At 33.8% G+C, this 20,224-nt stretch overlaps 1 long non-coding RNA gene across 2 annotated transcripts in view; it reads left to right on the top strand.

The window, feature by feature from the left end:
- Positions 1–20,005, top strand: part of LOC127540708 (uncharacterized) — a 29,476-nt gene extending 9,471 nt beyond the window's left edge. The window contains exons 3-5 of one of the 2 annotated variants that reach the window (XR_007948266.1): positions 5,458–5,502; positions 14,429–14,529; positions 19,881–20,005. This is a non-coding gene — a long non-coding RNA (uncharacterized LOC127540708). The remainder of the gene's footprint in view (positions 1–5,457; positions 5,503–14,428; positions 14,530–19,880) is intronic. The other variant, XR_007948265.1, reaches the window with a different exon arrangement.
- The last annotated feature ends 219 nt before the right edge of the window (positions 20,006–20,224 follow it).

The raw sequence follows: 20,224 nt of genomic DNA, 5'->3' as shown, positions 1-20,224 counted from the left end.
TAATGAACATACAAATCTAATGTATCTCTGCATATATATGTGTATATATATGTATGTATATGTATATGTATGTATAAACATAATATGTATATATGTGTATATCTCTGTGTGAATGTATATACATATATATGTCTATGAAAAGACTTCCAGGATTCAGAAGATCCAACTTAGAGACTTTTGTCTCTAATGATATATGCTCTAAACTTGTGCCAGTTTCCCCTGGAATTTGTAGAATAATGATAGGATTCTCTGTTACAGACATTAGGCGGGGGTTAGGGGTCCAGGAGGGAAAGTGTTATCTTACTTTACTTCCTCTCTTCCACTCACAGTGCTTTTTCTCTTTAGCTTCCATTAACATTATATAGCTACCATTCTCCAATTATAAATGGTCAAAGGATATGAACAGACAATTCTCAGACGAAGAAATTGAAACTATTTATAGATATATGAAAATATGCTCCAAATCATTATTAATCAGAGAAATGCAAATTAAGACAACTCTGAGATACCACTACACACCTGTCAGATTGGCTAGAGTGACAGGGAAAGATAATGTGGAATGTTGGAGGGGATGTGGGAAAACAGGGACACTGATACATTGTCGGTGGAATTGTGAACACATCCAGCCATTCTGGAGAGCAATTTGGAACTATGCTCAAAAAGTTATCAAACTGTGCATACCCTTTGATCCAGCAGTGTTTCTACTGGGCTTATGCCCCAAAGAGATACTAAAGAAGGGAAAGGACCTGTATGTGCCAAAATGTTTGTGGCAGCCCTGTTTGTAGTGGCTAGAAGCTGGAAAATGAATGGATGCCCATCAATTGGAGAATGGTTGAGTAAATTGTGGTATATGAACGTTATGGAATATTATTGTTCTGTAAGGAATGACCAGCAGGATGAATACAGAGAGGACTGGCGAAACTTACATGAACTGATGCTAAGTGAAATGAGCAGAACCAGGAGATCATTATATACCTCAACAATGACACTGTTTGAGGATGTATTCTGATGGAAGTGGATCTCTTCGATAAAGAGAGCTAATTCAGTTTCAATTGATCAAAGATGGGCAGAAGCAGCTACACCCAAAGAAAGAACACTGGGAGATGAATATAAACTGCTTGCATTTTTGTTTTTCTTCCCGGATTATTTATACCTTCTGAATTCAAATCTCCCTGTGCAACAAGAAAACTGTTCGGTTCTACACACGTATATTGTATCCAGGATATACTGTAACCTATGCAACATGTAAAGGATTGCTTGCCATCTGGGGGAGGGGGTGGAAGGAGGGAGGGGAAAAATCACAACAGAAGTTAATGCAAGGGATAATGTTGTAAAAAATTACCCTGGCATGAGTTCTATCAATAAAAAGTTATTTTAAAAAATACAATATATAGTAAGGGTTTAATAAATTTTTATTTGATTGTCTGAATGATTCATCTATAGCATACATCTTTACAGTAATATAATTGACTGAAATGTGCAGATAATTCAAGATCCCACCATATTGTTTGTTGATTATAAAAAGGCATTTAATTCAGCAAAGCAAAAAAACAGTTTTAAAGTCTTTCTTCCAGGAAGGAGTCTTTAATACATGGTAATACTATTCAAGGTCTCCTAAAAGATGCAATACCAGATATAACTGCTTGATGACCTTTAATTACTAACATGAACTGGGAATAAAATAGAAAGGTGGATCTCACCAAAGAAAAATATACTATGCAAGGTTAGAAATACTTAAAAGAGAACAACCTATAATCTATTTTGGAGAAACTAAATGGTAAATTGATTGTCTTAAACAAACAGCCTCCAAAGTGAGGACTGGAGTCCCCAGGAAGGTCATAGCTTGACCCCAAAATGTATATGGCCAAAAATAGGTCATAGGCCAAGCTCATTTGCTATTGTTTTGAGTTCTGATTGACTCAGATTAAATGTAAATAGTAGTCATTTGGGCTTTGGCCACAAATCTTAAGAGTCTTCCTTTACCTGATTTATTTATTTTTTTTGTTTGTTTGTTTAGATTTTTTTGGACTAGATGAAAGAGGAGATTCTTTGCCTCTATTGCTATCTAGCTTTAATCACTGACTGGATGTGGTAGCAGTTAAACTGAGACCTTTTGAAGACTTTAATCTAAAAAGGCCAAGGTTGAGGCGGCTAAGTGGCACAATGGATGGAGTGCTGGCCCTGAGAGGACCTGGGTTCAAATCTGGTCTCAGACATTTAATACTTCTTAGCTGCGTGACTCTGGGCAAGTCACTTAACCCCAATTGCCTTAGCAAAAAAAAAAAAAAAAAAAAGAAAAGACCAAGGTTTCACATTTTATCCAGGGCCATCTTCAAATGGCTCTAGAGGGGAGAGTGAGGCAGGTGACCTGCACAGCCTTCCATTGCATCATCATCATCTCCCTGATGTCATGGTCTTCTTCTAGAACAAAGGACAGACAATAATGTATTTTCTGAAATGATTTTTTGTTCCTCTTTTATCAAGCTGTTAATTCTCTTTTTATAATTTTCTTGAATCATTCTCATTTATTTTACCAATTTTTTCTTATCATTTCTCCCTCTCGTCTTAAACTCTTCTAGGAATTTTCAACTGGGCGTGTGTCTTAATAGAAATTTTCTTTGAGGAATTGGTCATAGCTGTTTTCACTTTGTTATTTTCTTCTGAAGTTTGTCTTGTTCTTCCTTGCCATCATTATAGCTTTTTTCCTTTTTTATGGTCAAGTTCTTTTTTTGTTGTTTGCTCATTGTTCCAGCCTATTGTTTGACTTTGAACTTTATGTTAAAGTTGGGCTCTGTTCAGCTGGAAATGCAGAAGCACTGTGCCAAACTTTAGGCTATTTTATACTGTTGTTTTCAGAACTAGCTTTGGGGTCTGCAAAGTTTTTGGTCCTTTCAGGGTGGAATGATCCTTTCTGATATACCCCTCTCCTAGCCTGCACTATGGTCTTTACCAAAGAGGGCCCCCCTATTCTGCATCTACAAGTACTAATGCTTTGGAACTGAGGCCAGAGTCTTTTATCCCTTGTGACCAACACAAGCACTGTTCTCCACCAGAACTGCTTATGGACAATAGACTGCACCCAGTTTTGTACCTGGTATAAGCAAAGGGAACCCTGTAATCTTTTTCTAACTTTTATCTGACTCACCTAGCTTCTCTGGATTGAGAGTTCCTTGAGCTGTTGCTTTTATGGTCACAGCACCACTGGTGCTGCCCCAGCATGTGCTCAAGACTTGCCCTTCATTCACAGACCTCTTTGCTGACCTCTTAAGTTATCTCAGGCTGGAAAAATGTCTCATCCTTTTGTTGCCTCTGCCATCCCAGAATTCAATTTGAGGCATTACTTTAAAGTTATTTGGACTTTTGGAATTTGGAATTAAATTAGACAAAGGTCTAATTTAAACTACCGATGATGAAGTTAATACATTTCTCTCACTTCTTTGCCACCACTATGGAAATGGGACAGCTACCTACTTACACAGGTCATTTATTTTTCTTTTGTTTCAAGGGTTTTCATGGCTAAAGAATTAATCAGGTTTGGGTCAAGCTATGTAGAATGAACCTTTCCATAGTTGGCTCATTTGATCCTTCGAAGGCAGACTTCTTAGTCTGTTCTTAGGATCAGATTTGAAGCCTTTTCAGCAAAGTAAATTTTTGCCAGAATTTATATTCCATTGGTGTGGTAGTCTTGTTCTTTTTTATAATATGAAGGTTCTCTCTGGGAGCAGGTTTCTTGGGGAGGTTTTCTGGAGGCAGGCTTAGTTTCAGTTAAAAGTAATAATCACCCAAATGCAGCCAGGTGCTAAAAGTTCAAATCTTTTATTGCTTCCTCCAAAATAGTCCAGTTAGCTTTTCTTAGAGGCCTATCTTTCTGCTTGGTTCCAAGAGCTCTTGCAGTTGTCCTTTGCCTCTGCTTTCTTCAGCCTCCAGCCAGCACAAAGGTGAAAGATGGAATGAATCTCTCTTGCCTCCAAGAGAGGGCTTCTGGCTGAACTCATTTGATGCTCCCCTCTCAATCTTTTCAGCTGAACTAACTTGACTGGCTCACTGAAGCTCTATTTATGCTCCTTTTCCAAGAGTGGGATTATGGGATTCGAGAGTGGGATTATGGGTTTCCTCCCAGAGTGCTCTCTGGCCCTAAGAGCTTCTTGCTTATATGAACTCTCTAAAGGTGTGAACACAAGCATTGTTCCTATTAGTTCCACTTAGTACCTTGTTTCTTCTGGCCCATAACATCTCCTTGTAAGATCAGATCAATCATACTGAACCATACTAAATTAGATAATTATTGTCTCTATCAACTCTAATGACTTAACACTTTGTAAAGATTCCAACACATTGGTATAGCCTTCATACCCAGGATTTCTGCTGAACCATGATGAGGCATTGGAAAAGAACTTGGAGCCTTCAAATCTTGTGTTTTCTAAGTGGACCAATAGATGCCCTGTGTATTGTAACCTTGAAACTGCTGCCACAGCTGCTTCTTCTTTTTTTGGCCTTTCTTGCTCCCTGACCTTCAGTGATTTCCATATATCTACTGGATAAAATATTAACTCCATATCCTGATATTCAAAGCCTCTCATGATTTGGTCCCTGCATTTCTTTCAACTTCACTTCACAAAACTCTTATTTCTTCATTTTCAACTTCCTCCTCATTGGGTTATTCTTCCTCAGTGTTGTCCCAACATGCTCTCATGCCTTTGTCCTTTTCCAAGAAAGATCTCTCTACATCCTTGGCTTTCTGCTCAGATCCTTTCCCTCATGGTGTTATTGGCTTAAATCTGAACAGAATTATAGAAGGTGTCCAGTCCCAACTCCCTCATTTTCTAGACAGGAAACCATTACAGCTAGAAAGTTCTGTAGATAGAGCAATGGGCTTGATATCTAAAGGCTTGATTTCAACATTACTAGCTGTATGACCCTGGAAAATCACTTAACCCCTGCCTCAGTTTCCTCAACTATAAAATGGGTAGGATGATAATAGCATCTTCTTCCCAGAATTGTTGTGAACATCAAATGAGGTAAAATAAATATTAAAAAAAAAAAAAAACTTAGAAAAGTTCCTGGCACATAATAAGTGCTTAATAAATACTTGTTTCTCAATTGATCAAGGATGGACAGAAGCAGCTACACCCAAAGAAAGAACACTGGGAAATGAATATAAACTGCATGTTTGTTTTTCTTCCCGGGTTATTTATACCTTCCGAATCCAATTTTCCCTGTGCAACAAGAGAACTGTTCGATTCTGCACACATATATTGTATCTAGGATATACTGTAACCTATTTACAATGTAAAGGACTGCTTAACATCAGGGGGAAGGGGTGGAGGGAGAGAAGGGAAGAATCAGAACAGAAGTGAGTGCAAGGGATAATGCTGTAAAAAATTACCCTGGCATGGGTTCTGTCAATAAAAAGTTATTTAATAAATAAATAAATAAGAAATACTTTTTCTTTCCCAGGTTATATGACTCACCAAGGATCACCCAGTTTAGTGAGTTTCTGAGGTAGGATCAAACTCAGGTTTTCCTGACTTCAGCTCTCACAATCTATCCAACATGCTATGCTGTTGGATATTACTTTCCTCCATGAAAACTTCTCTTATCTTCCCTCTTCATGCTCATTCTCAGGTTATTAATTAAACCATTTTTCTAAATGTAATTATTGTTTTATTGTGTATGTGTCATCTCCAAACATTATAAACTCCTTGAGAGTTTATTTTAAATAAATAGAGTTTGTTTTGAATGTGTGCCCTTGGCACCTTACCCTGTGGTTTGTACCATAAGAGTTACTTAATGTTCATTGAATTTAATGTAATTCTTTATGTAATCATTAGCATTGCCTGCTCTAGACTCCAGGTTCTTAAACTATGGATCATGTCCACATATGGGATTTCATAACTGATTGTGGGGGTCGCAAAATTATGAGTTATTATCAGCAAACATTTATATGCCTATTTTATATACCTATATACTGTGGAATACATAAACATTTCTTGGATTAAAAAGGGTTGTGAGTGGAAAAAGTTTAAGAAGCCCTATTGTAAACAATTTTTTCTTTGGTGGCAATGATTCCATTTTGGGTTTATATAGTAATTTTCTCCATACTCTTCTCTTACAAAGACCCTAAGCACTTTTTTAGTGTGATCTGTGATTTCTTTGGTTTCTTTAGGTTTTTCTGGCATTACTATGAACTTTCCAATTATCCAGAACTTTTCTTTTGACCTTGTGATGCTCTCTTCTGGCTACTTTTGATGAGTAACATTTATTTTCTATGTTTTGAAACCTTTCTCCTCCTCCTGACTTATTCTTAATTATTTTAATTTAAGCCTGAATTTTTTAAAAAGTTGATTTTATTTTTGTCACATAATTGGCTCACAGATGAAAGGTTAATCTGAATGAACAAGTGGTGTTAATTTGTAGGTTAAAATGTGTTAAACAGTTGATATGAAGTCTGTTTAAGTCAATTAGAGAGTATAATGAAGATGTTTCCAGGGTGTTAGGAAACCTTTGGAAGTTAGCTTTAAGACTCACTCTAGAGTATAGCAACCATTGATTAAACATTCTATTTTATTCATTTATTTTTGCTTTTTATAGTTTCTAGTGAATTTGTCTATTTATAACAATCGTTCAACAGATATTTATTCAATTTTATTTATGTGGAAGGCACTGTTAGTCAATCTTTTTATATATAAAGTAAGTCGAATTACATACACACACATATGTATCTAGTAAGTCAAATTCATCATCACATATTAATCAGACATAATTAGTAATATCAATGTTCAGTCATAAAACTGTCATCTTTTATTATACAAAATGTGACAGCACTAAAAATCATTCTTTTCATCTCTGTATGTCCAGCAAAAACAAAAGATACTTCATTTAACAAAACTTTTATACAGTTTTGCAATCCTGACAATAAAATAGAAATACAAAATGTATCTAGATTATTTGAGCTTCTTCAGAAAATTCTCACGAAACATACATCTTGGAAAGTACTATGTAGATCTTGGTTGAGTAAATACATTTGCCCAATTGAAAAGGAAACCATATGAAACATTGCAACTTCAAGTATTAAAAACTGACACAAGTAGATAAAGCAAAAATCAAAGCCAAATGTTTACTCTTGACTTTAATTTCTTGTTTATCTCAAGCTTCCTTTTTAAATGTGTGTCACTTTACAAGTAACAATTTTTTTTTTGTTTTGGCTTTCTTCTTTCAGCCTTTTAGTTTAGTTACTTAAAGGCTAATGAAAAAAAAGAGCTTATATTCTAAAGTGATTATTGGAATGATGGATGAAATGTCAAAATAATGAAACCAAATAGCTTTTAAAAATGTGCCCAAAAATGTTTTCTGATGAATTTTCACAAAAATATTATAATATATCTTGGGAATCATTTAAGCAATTTACATTATTGTTTTAAAAATGTACTGCAGAAGCACCTTGAGTACTGTCTTTTGTAGCTCATTAGCAATTTCTTTAATGAGTTTTTTTTTAGTGATAGTTAAAGTAACAGACAAATGACAGATTGTTTGCCTTTAATGATTTCCCTGTTTCAAGCCCATTACAAAGCAATTAGAAATCTGACAGCATTTTTACTCTGCATTACTGATCATCTAAAGTGATGAGAAATGAGAGGTGATGAATATTAATTGTATATTTTCATGTGATTATCATAAATTATTACCTTGTCTGATGTGCTGCAGGTGAGCAGGAGCACTGGAGAAAATGCAGTCACATATAATAATTTGAAAGACTGCTTGGTTTCCCATCTTTGTCTCTAATATAAATCCTGGCCTGTAATGCAAATCTGTCTGGACTATCTGCTTATTTATTTAAACTGTATTTTAAATATATATTATATATATTTGATTTTGAGGTATATTTTAGCAGCTTTCATATTTTAACATATTACAAAATTTTGACTTTAATATCTGCTACTGTTCAGGTTCAACAATGAAAATCAAATTTTGAAAAAAATAAGAAATTAATTAGGTTTTATTAATCCAATATCTAGAAGTACCGATATATGCAAAGCACTGTGCTAGATGCTAGGAGAAATGCAAAGGTGAAAGAAGATGTGATTTCTATTCTCATGAAACTTACATTTTAATGGAGAGATAAGACAATTATGGAAATGACTCCAATATAAAATAAAATATGCAAAGTACCTGGAAGAGGTACAAAGTGCTGAACTAGGCTGTGTAAACCTTAAATTATTATATGTGAGTTATTACTACTATCACCATCATCACAACCATGATCATTATCACCACCACCATTATCATCACCACCACAGCTACCATCATCATACAGTGAACAGTGGGAGTATGGAAAAGGAGTGGTAGTTGGGGGGATGCTGATATTTCTAGTATGTTTTATTACTTAGATACATAAAATCATTTATTACAGTTTCAACATAATAAACCTATATTATTTCCAGTTATAAAATGTAATATTTTAAAATTATGGTAGCTTTCAAATGCTAAATGCTAAATCTCTTTCTCATGAGAAAGTACTATGCTAGAATGCAAATTGTGCTAAACTGGGAAATGGTTAGGAGAAGCTACCTAGTTTTCCCTAGGGCTCTTTCCTTACTTCTGTTACCTTGATTGATGCTATCGAAGACAGTTTTACCCTTCTATCCTGTTTATTTGACTTGTGTGATTCCCCTAAGTGCCTGGTCCTGAAAGTGTCATTCCTCATACACATTTCAGTGACCAGACTCCTTTTTTATAGTAGGTAATTTAAGTTTTGAAAAAGAGGTGCTTTATGTTTTGAAGATAACATCTAACCAATTCTAGATATATCTTCATCAAATTTGATAGCAACAGGAAGAGTTAAATGACTGGAAAAGGAAATAGACCATTCATGGCCCACATCCTTGGAGTACCAGACTATCCAGAGACATTTTCTCAGCACATTGAATGAATGCATTGTAGAGAATTTATAGGAAGTCATAGCCAAGTGCCCCATAGAATAAGAAGACATTAGTAGATGATATTTGAAGGAATACTCATATCAGGGAGATCAAGGATCTATCAAAAAAGTTGTATTGACAGCAGTCTAGTCATTGGCTTTTCTTCCCCATCTCCTTGGTCTCTCTACTTCAGATGTTTTTAGTTGGCTTATCTCATTTGCTTATACCAACATTTACATTTTAAACACTGGTAACACCAGGCAGGTAGCCTTCTAATTATTTCCTAGTGGGAAAGAAAAGATATTTTTATCACATTCACAAAAATGTGCCATCTAAACTGTGGAAGAAAACAAACCATTCCTCTGCCCCTCCCAGATTCCCTACATAAATTAGGTTTCAGGCCAATTCAAGTATAGAATCTCTCTGCTAAAACAAGTGGTCCTATAACAGCCATGTAAATCAATTTCCCAAGTAAGGAGAAAAAAGGCCTGAATAACATAAAAAAGGAAAAAATAATTGTATTTCCAGGGTGCTTGTAGAATGGACTTTGTGGAAAGAGAGATTTAGACAAAGGACCTCAAACAATTTGGATCATGAATAAAGAATTTAATAGAATTGATGACACATTTTGGGATACTATTTGAAATGTCTCCCCTGTGATTGATAGTTTGCTCATTATTTAACTCTAAAGCATGTAGTTCAGTTACCATTCCTAAACGCTAACTGATTGATTAGAGTATGATCAAATGGGATCTGAAGTTTTACTGATATCAAGGTGAACTCATCATTTTCACTTTGACTATGTGGTCTTTCATTCTAACATAGAAAAAAAATTGTCATATTTTGCTCTTATAAAACCATGTTGATAACTTGATGTATTTGGATTTTACCATGTTCCTGGGATAAACTTACTTGTCTCATTGTTAAAGCCATTCTTTTTTTCTTTTCTTTTTTTTTTTTTTTTAATGAACATTGATTTCTTTTTTCATTTCCATTACCCAGAGACAGTATTTCTTTTAAATGGATCAAAACTTTGGAAATATGCCCTCTATCTTCTACAGATAAAATTCATTATATTTCTTTTTTTGTGAGGAAGTTATAGAAACAAGAGAATACCTAAAAGTGGAACTAAAATGGAAATTAAATGGAAGGGGGAAAGTATTAAATAGAAGAAGGGAGAAGAAACATTCATATTTCTTATCTTCCTATACATTAGTTTTCTCTTAATATTTTAAAAAATTAAGTCACTATTTTATACATATATTTAATACAGCCTTTTTACTTCCTCATTCTGTATCAATTAAACTATTTTCATTTTGCACTATGATATATGAAAAATAATGGTCAGATTCCTTAACAATTAACATGGATTAAGTACTTACAAGCACTTTCTTCCTTGTTTGACTTTGCTAATAATCTTAATACTGATTGCAGAGCATTTATTTACTCTTATTTAGATTTCATATAAGTTACTTATATGGGGCTTCATCTTGTTAAGCAGTTTACCTGAAAGTTTTGCATTGTTCATTAGTGAATGTTGCCATTATAATAAAATTTTTAGAAGTACATACAAGCTGCCTTATGATACTTGAAATTATTCTTTAAGTTATAGAAAAACAGAGTGAAATATTCATCCTATATGTGTTTATAATGGTCTTTAGCTAGTATAATTTATATAAATCCAAAATGTAAAGAATCATTTATAATTTCATATTACCATAGTCACTAATTCTGCTTACTATTTAAGAATCCAGTCTTATACTCTATCCCATAAATATAGATTTGCTTATCTATTCAGGATCCAAATTTAGCATAAAATAGTTTTCAAGAATTGTCCCCACATCAATTTATGATGTCAAAGCTAGAGAACAAAGAAGGCTTCAAGAACTTCCAGAGATATAGAATGAGGAAAAGGAATTCCAGCCTATGTTGCTTTATTATATCATTCAAGTCTGTATTGTTCCTACAAACTAGGAACTTAAACACAGTTCAAAACTTTTAAATCTATGCTTACAACATAACAAATGTCATATGATATCATCTTTCATTTGTCCATCTATGTTTGATATTCCTCCTGCCTGTTTTTCACCATATAGTTTATAAACCACAACATTCCTACAGTTTCGCCCCTCTTGTGTTACATACAAGTACAAATGTAAGGTGGCATTTTATCATATGGGCATTTTATTTACTGAAAAGGGCAGGTAAAGCACATTTTGTCTAAAATAACAGAGAAAACCAAAAGAAAAGCAAATAGTTTTGAGAGAACTTGAGGGGAAAACTCTTCTACAGGGGGAAAAAAGTGTTTGAGAAAAAAGCAAAATCCCAGGAAGATTAGAATGAAAGCCCTCAAAAAATAAGAATTGTAAAAAATACCTACAATGTATGTTCTTCCAGCATCTAATTTACATTTGCCCATTTTTTAGACTTGGAAGTTTATTATTAGGAAAATTGGAGTCAAAGGACTATTTGGGAACTGTGTAACTATTATATGACAACTTTATGACATATCTTACAGAAATGTTGATTTAGGTTTCACCACCTAAGATAGAAGTGGGTCACTACACATGAGAAGATGTTGATATGAGGTATCAGAAACCATTTGAGAAGCCAAACTTTCAGAAGACATACATATACAAACACACACACACACACACACACACACACACACACACACACCCCAAAGGGAAAAACCAAAGAATAAAAATGCTTATAGAAGCCCAAATATCAGAAGACCGAATTCAGAAGTGCACATATATGGACAGGTAATAAATGTCAAGCCATTTGATGCATGGAACTAATCAGATTGGAGGAGACTTTTGCTGTAGAGAACTGATTAGAGGAAGCAGCTTCCTCTGTTGTGTGAAAATCTGGCTTGGGGAAATCCTTCCTGCTTCCCTAGGTCCACTTATACTTGAGAGAGCAGAGGCTCGCCCATATACTTCTTTTCCATCCTCTGTAGCTTGCAAGGGGAGAGTGTCTTAAGTGCATAGAAAGCCAACCTGAATAATTTTACAGATCTCTGCATTAGAGGGAACTGTGCTGAGTGTCATGCTTCCTTAGCATGTAGGGAGCAAATCTTAGAAGTTCTGGAGAGTGCAGGCTTAAAGATTTAGTTAACTAAAGGAACTTAACATTGCTTTAATGGTTCAAAAGTGACACAGGAAGCTTCTTCCAGCAATGGAGCAGAGGAGCAGTTCCAGAGACACTTACCAGCTGTGTGACCCTGAACATGTGTCTTCTCAATTTCCTTAACTATAAAATTGGCACAACAATAAGTATCTATCTTCTAGGGTTGTTATGAGAATCAAATAAAATAATATTTATTAAGATATTTATTTTAAAAGTGCTTAGCACAGCAAATGACATACATTAGATGCTTAATAAATGTTTGATTCCTTCCTTCATTCTCCTGTGTAGTCTAGCCAATCTAGTCTTCTTGCTTTAGCTACCGTTTCTGTATCTTTGCATTAGCTGTGTTATACCTGAGATGTCTTTGGACATGCTTTTTCCCTTTTGGAATCCCTTATTTCTGTCAAAATTAAATTTAAACATCAACTTCAACATAAAGCCCTTCCTCATTCTCCTAGTTGCTAAAGCATTCCCCACCCAAAATCTGTTCTGTATTTATTTGTATGTGTTTAACATAGTTATTCCTGTACCTATCCTCTTCCCTGATAGATTATAAGATCCTCAAAGACAGATACATGGTTCATTATTATTACTATATCCTTAACATCTAGCACCATACTTGACACTTGATAGATGTTTAATAAATGTATGTTTGATGCATTAGATTAAACAAGGATATAAGACAAGGTCATTGGTAGAAAAAACAATTAAATCTCTGAATTAGTAAAGTCCAAATCTTACCTATGATAAAAGTTTTGAATAAAAAGGAACTAAAAGCATTAAAATATATGACTTTTTGCTTCCACTAATGCACAAAAATGTATGTCCCAGTGGATCTGAAATCTCATTATTTCAAGAGTTCTTTGGGATATTGATCATATCTCGTTTAAGCCTGCCCATCTCGTACAATCCTCATCCATGTCCCCCTAGAAGTTTGCCTGAGGAGTCTTGATGCCATGTTGACCTGACCAAGACTCCTTTATCTACTTGGTGGTATCAATATAAAAGCTCAATAGATGAACAATGAATTGACCCCAGAATTATAAGCTTCTTCTTGACCCAAAAATTCATTTTATTTAACAGTCTCTCAATGGCATACTAGAGCTAAATATCATAGAATGCCATGATTTAAAAAAAAATAAAATTGTAGATTACCCAAAAGTACTTCAGAATTAAAAGGACCTTCAGTGACTAATAAAACCTACACCCTCAAAATAGTCCCTACTACAAAACATCTAAGTAGAATCTACAGCTTCTAAAGCAGCTTGTTTCTCTTTTGGATTGCTCTTATCATGGGAAGCTTTTGCCAACCCTAAAACTGACTATTTGCAACTTTACTCTGGATTTTGCCTTCTGCAGCCAAATAAAACAGATCTAATCCCTCTTTTCTCCTGATGAGCACACACTGGGTATAAATAGACTACAACACAGCCCACGAGAATGTAATAAAGGAAGTAGATAATTGGAAAAGAAGATTCGTCAATTATGTCAGGATAAGAGAACTAGTCTGTCTAAGACCAGAGCACTCTCTATGCCCACAATCAGTTCTCCCTTGAATTTTGCTGGAACACCACACTCCAAGTTCTTGAATAACTTCTGTTCCAAACTAGCTTTCACCTTTTGGATGACACTCTTAAGATATGATCAGTGTTTCTCTATTAGTATAAACACTCCTCCTGGAAAGAAGCACTCCAACTTGGTCAAAACACCAGCCATGTAGCATTTGGTCACTTACTCAAAGTGGAGTGGGGACATTGGATTGATTACTCAAATGATCACATCCTGGCAAATGTAGAAGTCTTCCACTTTTAAAGTTGATTCTTTGGAATGTAATGTGGAAAATGTCTATCTAATGAGGCAGATGATAGATGAGGAAGTAGATAGAGCACTGGACCTGGAGACAGGAAGACCTGAATTAAAAATCAGCCTCAGATAATAGTTTTGTGACTCTGGGAAAGTCATTTAACCCTTCTGTTTCCTTATTTGTAAAATGGGAATAATAACAGCATTTCAAGCGTCATGATGAAGATAAAATAATTTTTGGAATGCGTTTTACAAAACCTTAAATCACTATTTAAAGGCTTGGTGATATTATTATATGGTTTATTTGAAAAAGCATTTAATAGTTTTAGTGGACAAGTTCTAGGTGAATCATGAGTGTTTAAAGAAGCCCAAAATGCTTATTTAATATTAGGCTTCACACGAACACATATTTTGGTGAGAATGATAAAGCACATTGAGATTATATCATACTCTCATTAGTTCTATCAAGTGGTATTTTTTTTTAGCCTGGGAAAAACTAGTCTAGCTGTCTTCAGATATTTATTTAACGGGCATCCTGCAGAATAAATGATTATACTTATGTTTGACTTTTCTAGGCAAAAGTAGGGGCAGTGAATAAAATGGATTTAGACTCTATGCCAGGAAGAACTTTCTGACTATTAGAAGTATATCTAAATGGTATAAGATGCATCACCAGGTAATGAGTTCTCCCTAAATAGAAGTTTTCAGGCAAAGCATTTATGATTTAGAAGGGATTGATTTAGAGTGGGACTAAGTGAAAGTTCCTTAAACTGTGGATTGTGTAACTGAATGTGTGTGTGTGTGTGTGTGTGTGTGTGTGTGTGTGTGTGTAGAATTATGATTTATTATCAGTAAATGTTTTGATCTATTTTATATACATATATACCCAGGTCACATAAAAATTTCTTAGACAAAAAAAGTTTAAGAAGCCCTGGACTAGATTTCCTCTGAGATAGTTTCCAAATCTGAGATTCTATGAGTTGAGAAAAGTGATAAAGTATCAATCTTATTTTATATTTCTATGTTAATAAATTTTGAGTGGATAAGTTATAATGAGTATATTTTTGCTCCCTCACCTTCATTTTACATTTCTTAAAACCAAGGAACAAGGAACTTTTGCTCTATTTCTTTGGCATCTTGATCTATTTATCCAACTATTCCTAAACCAATCTATGCTCTCCTCCTTTCCCTCTACCTTTTAGATCTTTTCTTCCAGTTTAGCTGAAGTTCCACCTTCTACTTGGTCCCATACTGCCTTCCCTTTGTTGATTTTCTCCAATTTGCCTGGATATGTCTTTGATTGTACAGAAGCATGTGATTCTCTCATAAGACTAAATTTCTTGAGTGCAGGGACTTTTTTGGTTGTTGTTTGCCTGTCTTTACACCCCTAGCATTTAGCACAGTGGCCCATGTTGCTGTTATTATTGTTGAGTTATTTTCTCTTATCTGATTCCTTGTGACCCATTTGGGGTTTTTTAGCAAAGAAACTAGAGTGGTTTGCCATTTTTTTCTCCAGTTCATTTTATAGATGGCCCATAGTACATAAATGCTAGTTGACTGACTGACTTAATGCGCTACTAGCATATAGAAAGTATTCTGTAAATGTCTACTAAATAGACATTTGCCTGAAAACATCTCTGGTAAAAGGAGGATAAGAGAACTAGGCTGTCTAAGACCAGAGTACTTTCCATGCCCACAATCAGCTCTCCCTTGAATTTTACTTTTTGAATTTTACCACACTCCAAGACACCTTCTTAAAATGTACTGTTTAAAGCATGCCTTCTTAAAATAGTATTAGCATATCCCAATCAGATACAGAAGATTGTATATATACGTGTTTATTCTAGGACAAGATGCATATGATTAGGAGAGATTTAAATTCATCTTTAGAAAATTGGGCTGAAGGCATTTATATCCAAATTCCAATAAAAGAGACTCTTTAGAATTACAAATGCAAAACTTCTGGTCTATCAGACAAGTTCATCTAATCTTCCCCAGTCAGACATAGTACATGATTCATGTGAAATAAATTCAGATAAAATAAATATAAATTCTGTATCTCAGAGGAAAGCCAGGCTTTTTTGTCCTTATATTTAGCTTAAATAAAACTGTGAGAGTGAGGATGAAAGGCATTTAAAAATATAATTCTATAAAAATATGAAAAATTTGATTTCCATATAATTTTAAAATTTCTTAAACCTATTCCCTTGCTAACTTATAAAATATTTGTTTATATAAAAATGAATTAAGAGCTAATATGCTCATCTGTAGAACTGAGAAAAGGGTTGAATGGATTCTTTACCTATAAAATATGCATATTTATGAAAAAAGTAGAAATGTTGAAAAAATTGTATGGATTGCCTGCTCCTATTTATTTGTTACCACGGCAACCATCACATTCCATAATATTTATGCTGTCTGAGATTCAGAGCACCTTCTCAAAGAAATAAATATACCAATACTGTATAGTCTTTGGTGTTTTTAAAAAAATATTTATTCTACTGCACATTATATGAAGAAAAATAACGTTTTATAGGATGGATTCTTTCTCCCTAGTTTAAATAGTACATTTTCTGACAGCATGTTTTAAACTACTATAATTACATTTTTTCTCTCATGGTAAAAATTTTAAAAATCAGAAATGATATATTTTAAAAATAATGAGCTCATTGAATACAGAACTTTTTTATGTTTATCGGTATCTGCATGTGATTCATTTTAACTTTTTTGACTGATAACTACATTTAAAAGTTATTTCTGAAGGTGGAGACAATTAGAATAGAATTATGCAATGCTTTATGAATTATAAAGTATAATTTTAAGCTTTTATTTTAAAGATGACTCTCCAAAAGTTATCATAAAGCTAATGTATATTTTTACCTTTTGTATATGAAGTAACGATGTAATTGCCATTTTTTCTTAGTTTGGCCATTTAACTCATCTTCTAATGTACATAAAATAAAGACATGAGTTCACAGCAACATATTAGATAGAACTGAAATTATGAACTAGGAAATCAGATATGTTTTATGTCACTTATTACCTGTTAAGAAAAACTGCAACACAACATTTAAGAACAACAGAGCAGTGAACATATTGTCTATGATACTTATAAACATGATGGAACTACAATTTCACAGTTTATGTTGACAGTATCTTCATGAGAAATGTAATTATCAAATGAATTATAACATGTCTTAAGATTATTAATTGTATTTTTAATTGCCTTTTTCAAGATAATTGGGTATATCTTCATATGTATATAGGAAGGGGACATTGGGCTAATTAGATTTTTTTTTGCATTCAGTTTCTTTGAAAATTCTAAAAGAAATTTGTTGCATTCTGTACTTGTTGTTTTAAAAGACAATTCCTGCTATGATTTTTTTTTAAAGGTCCAAATAGAATTAACAAGACATTCATAAAGTCAAATTAATAGCAAGCACTTTGCAAATACCTTAAAGTATTATATAACTGTTAACCATTGTTCATTGCATTTTTACATTCCTATTGGATTATGGGATTATCAAAGCTAAATTTTAAAATAATAATTTTCAAACTATTGATTATAATTTTTCTTGAGAACAATAAAATTGTGTGTATAGGGTCTGTGTGGTAAAAAAAAAAATAGCACAGTTCTATAGAGTAGTTTTAAAAATTGAGAAAATTCAAAACTTTGCTGTTCAGTCCTGTCAGACTCTCGTGACTTCATTGACCAACTGAGGTTGTCTTGGCAAGGCTATAGGAGTGGTTTGTCATTTCCTCCTCCAGTTTTGTGTAGGCAGGAGTTAAGCTATTTGCCCTGTGTCACACGGTCATTAAGTGTCTGAGGTCAAATTTAAACTCCTTTGCTTCTGGTCTTTCTCACTATAGGCCCAGTGTTCTTATCCACTGCACCTGGCTGATTAAGAATTATTTTACTAGATCTAAAATCATGTGTCATTTACACAATGTGGAGAAAGACACAAGCTACTTCAGTCATTTCCTTGAAACAACCAGTGAATGCAATGAACAAATCATCCACATTTCTTGTTCTCAGTGGAAAGGTTGATTCAGTCATGATACCTTTGTGGATTTCATAACAGAATATAGTATTCCTCTTTCTGAGAGCTTCAGTTACTTGCCCTATGTTTTTCATACACCCTATTAAATGAGTATATAGAACTTTAACACAAACTTCACAACTGTTTTTTTTTTTTTTTTTTTTTTTGGTCCATTGCCTTTTGGTTGCTCATTTTATAGATTGAAAAAATAATAATTAAGGATTTTATAAACCAGAGAAACTCAATTTCCCATAAGAGTCAAATGAAAACTTGAAGCCTATTGACCTTCTTTTAGCTCTTTCCTTCCTAAATCTTCCTAACTTGGTCAATTATCACCAGCAGCGAAGAAGGAAAGACAAGAACTGCTCCCTTCCCTCTCTTCTTGGATGTCACCATATTGCTATTTGAGATAGAGTTCATAGAATATTTAAGGGGCAGCACTGAAAGTTTTTTGAGGAGTATAGTCACTTGAAACTTGTGCAAAAGTGGGGACCAAAAGAAAATAGCACTTTTTAAAAGAAAATTAACAAATGAACTTTATATGTGCTAATACCATGCAATAATGCAGTGCATTGCACACACATTATATCTTTGTCATAGAGATTTAACTGTGTCAAATCAGAATTAACACATTTGTATTTCTTTAAATTTCTAATTAGCAATTAGCCATCATTTAATTGGTGATATATACATATAGTTAGCTTTGACATCTTGTAATTTCTTTTGCATTTCTCAAACTCTCCATAACCTATGGATGTGTCCTACTTTTAATAACTGTAGTATTATTTTTTCAATAATATTGAAGAAGAAATATTATATTTAAATAATAGTAATGGTCTACTACTAGTGCTATTACTGCAGCTGCTGTTTCTTTACCTACTCCTCCTTTTTTCCTCCCCCGCTGCTGCTCCTTTTCTTCCTCTTGATCCTTTTATCTCCTTTTCTTCCTCCTCCTGCTCCCCCACCTCCTCTTCTTCCCTCTTCCTTCTCATTTTCTTACTTTATCTCTTCCTCCTTCTCTTCTTCCTTCTCCTCCTTTTCTTCCTCCTCCCAGTATTATTACTACAGCTTCTAGCCAGCTAGCTAGCATTTATATAGTTTGGTAACGCTGGCAAAGTATTTTATAGAATTTAACTTTATATGAATCTTACAGCAACAACCTTGGGAAGTAGGTGCTATTATTTTACAAATAAAGGAACTAAGGCTGAGAGAGAGATTAAGAGTCACATAGTAATTGTCTAAGACAAAATTCAAACTCAGGTCTCTGACACTGAAAACGCTCTACTGTGTCATCTAGATGCTACCAACTTAACATTTTTAGAACTTTTTTCAACCCTCCTTCCTCCTCCAAAATGTCAAGATGATTTAAATATCTTACATAGAGGAAATACTAAATACTCCATTAACTAAAATGTTTCCATCTTTTTTTTTTTTTTTTTGGTTAGACAATTGGGGTCAAGTGACTTACCCAGGATTACACAGCTAGGAAGTGTTAAGTGTCTGAAGCCAGATTTGAAGTTAGGTCTTAGTGACTTCAGGGATGGTGGTCTATCCACTGCACCAACTATGCCCCAAATATTTCCATCTCAAAATGAAATCTAGAATTTTTATTATTCATTAGTATGTAAAAAAGAAAAGCTACATAAAAACTGAGAATGCTAATGCAAATATTTTAATTGAATTAAATTTTAATTTTGTTAGTGAAACTTTTTGGAGCTGCAGGTATATTTTATATCTGAAGACTGGCTCTTCAAGTAATGAATTTTTTTGACTGTCATGACTGCTGAGTTCTCTTTCACTTCCTTGGTAATATCTGTGCATTTAAGAATTATTAAAAACTTGAAGACTATTCAAAATAAGGATAAAGCTTAATAATCTAAATAATATGGTGGAAAAGAGGCCAAAATTGCTAAGAATCACACATTTCTTAGATCATTTACAAATGTTAATTCATTCACCCATGATTTCTTTTTGTTTTTCTGTTTAGAGTTGATCTTTACCTTGTTTTTGGAAGAAGTTCCTAACTCTTCACCAACCTTTTGATGCAATGAAAACAGCTAATTAATCAATAAACTTCTAAACCCAACATTCAAAATCTTCAACAATTAGTCTCGATCTTTTTTAGTAGTGTACTTGTCAGAAATTGTGAATGAAGTAATGAAGAAGCATCAGCCTGTTAGAGAAATGTCAGCCTGATACATTTTAAAGTAGTCAGTCAACAAGTGCCTACTATGGCACTTGAACTACTATCTTCTAGGCACTGTGCTACATGCTGAACTTATAAAGACAAAAAAAAAAAACAAAACAAAACAGTCTGTACCCTCAAGAGTC

Source organism: Antechinus flavipes, chromosome 6 (genome assembly GCF_016432865.1).
Source record: "Antechinus flavipes isolate AdamAnt ecotype Samford, QLD, Australia chromosome 6, AdamAnt_v2, whole genome shotgun sequence".
Classification (NCBI taxonomy): domain Eukaryota; kingdom Metazoa; phylum Chordata; class Mammalia; order Dasyuromorphia; family Dasyuridae; genus Antechinus; species Antechinus flavipes.
The sequence above is the reverse complement of the archived record's forward strand: the minus strand, read 5'-3'. Positions and strand labels throughout refer to the sequence as shown.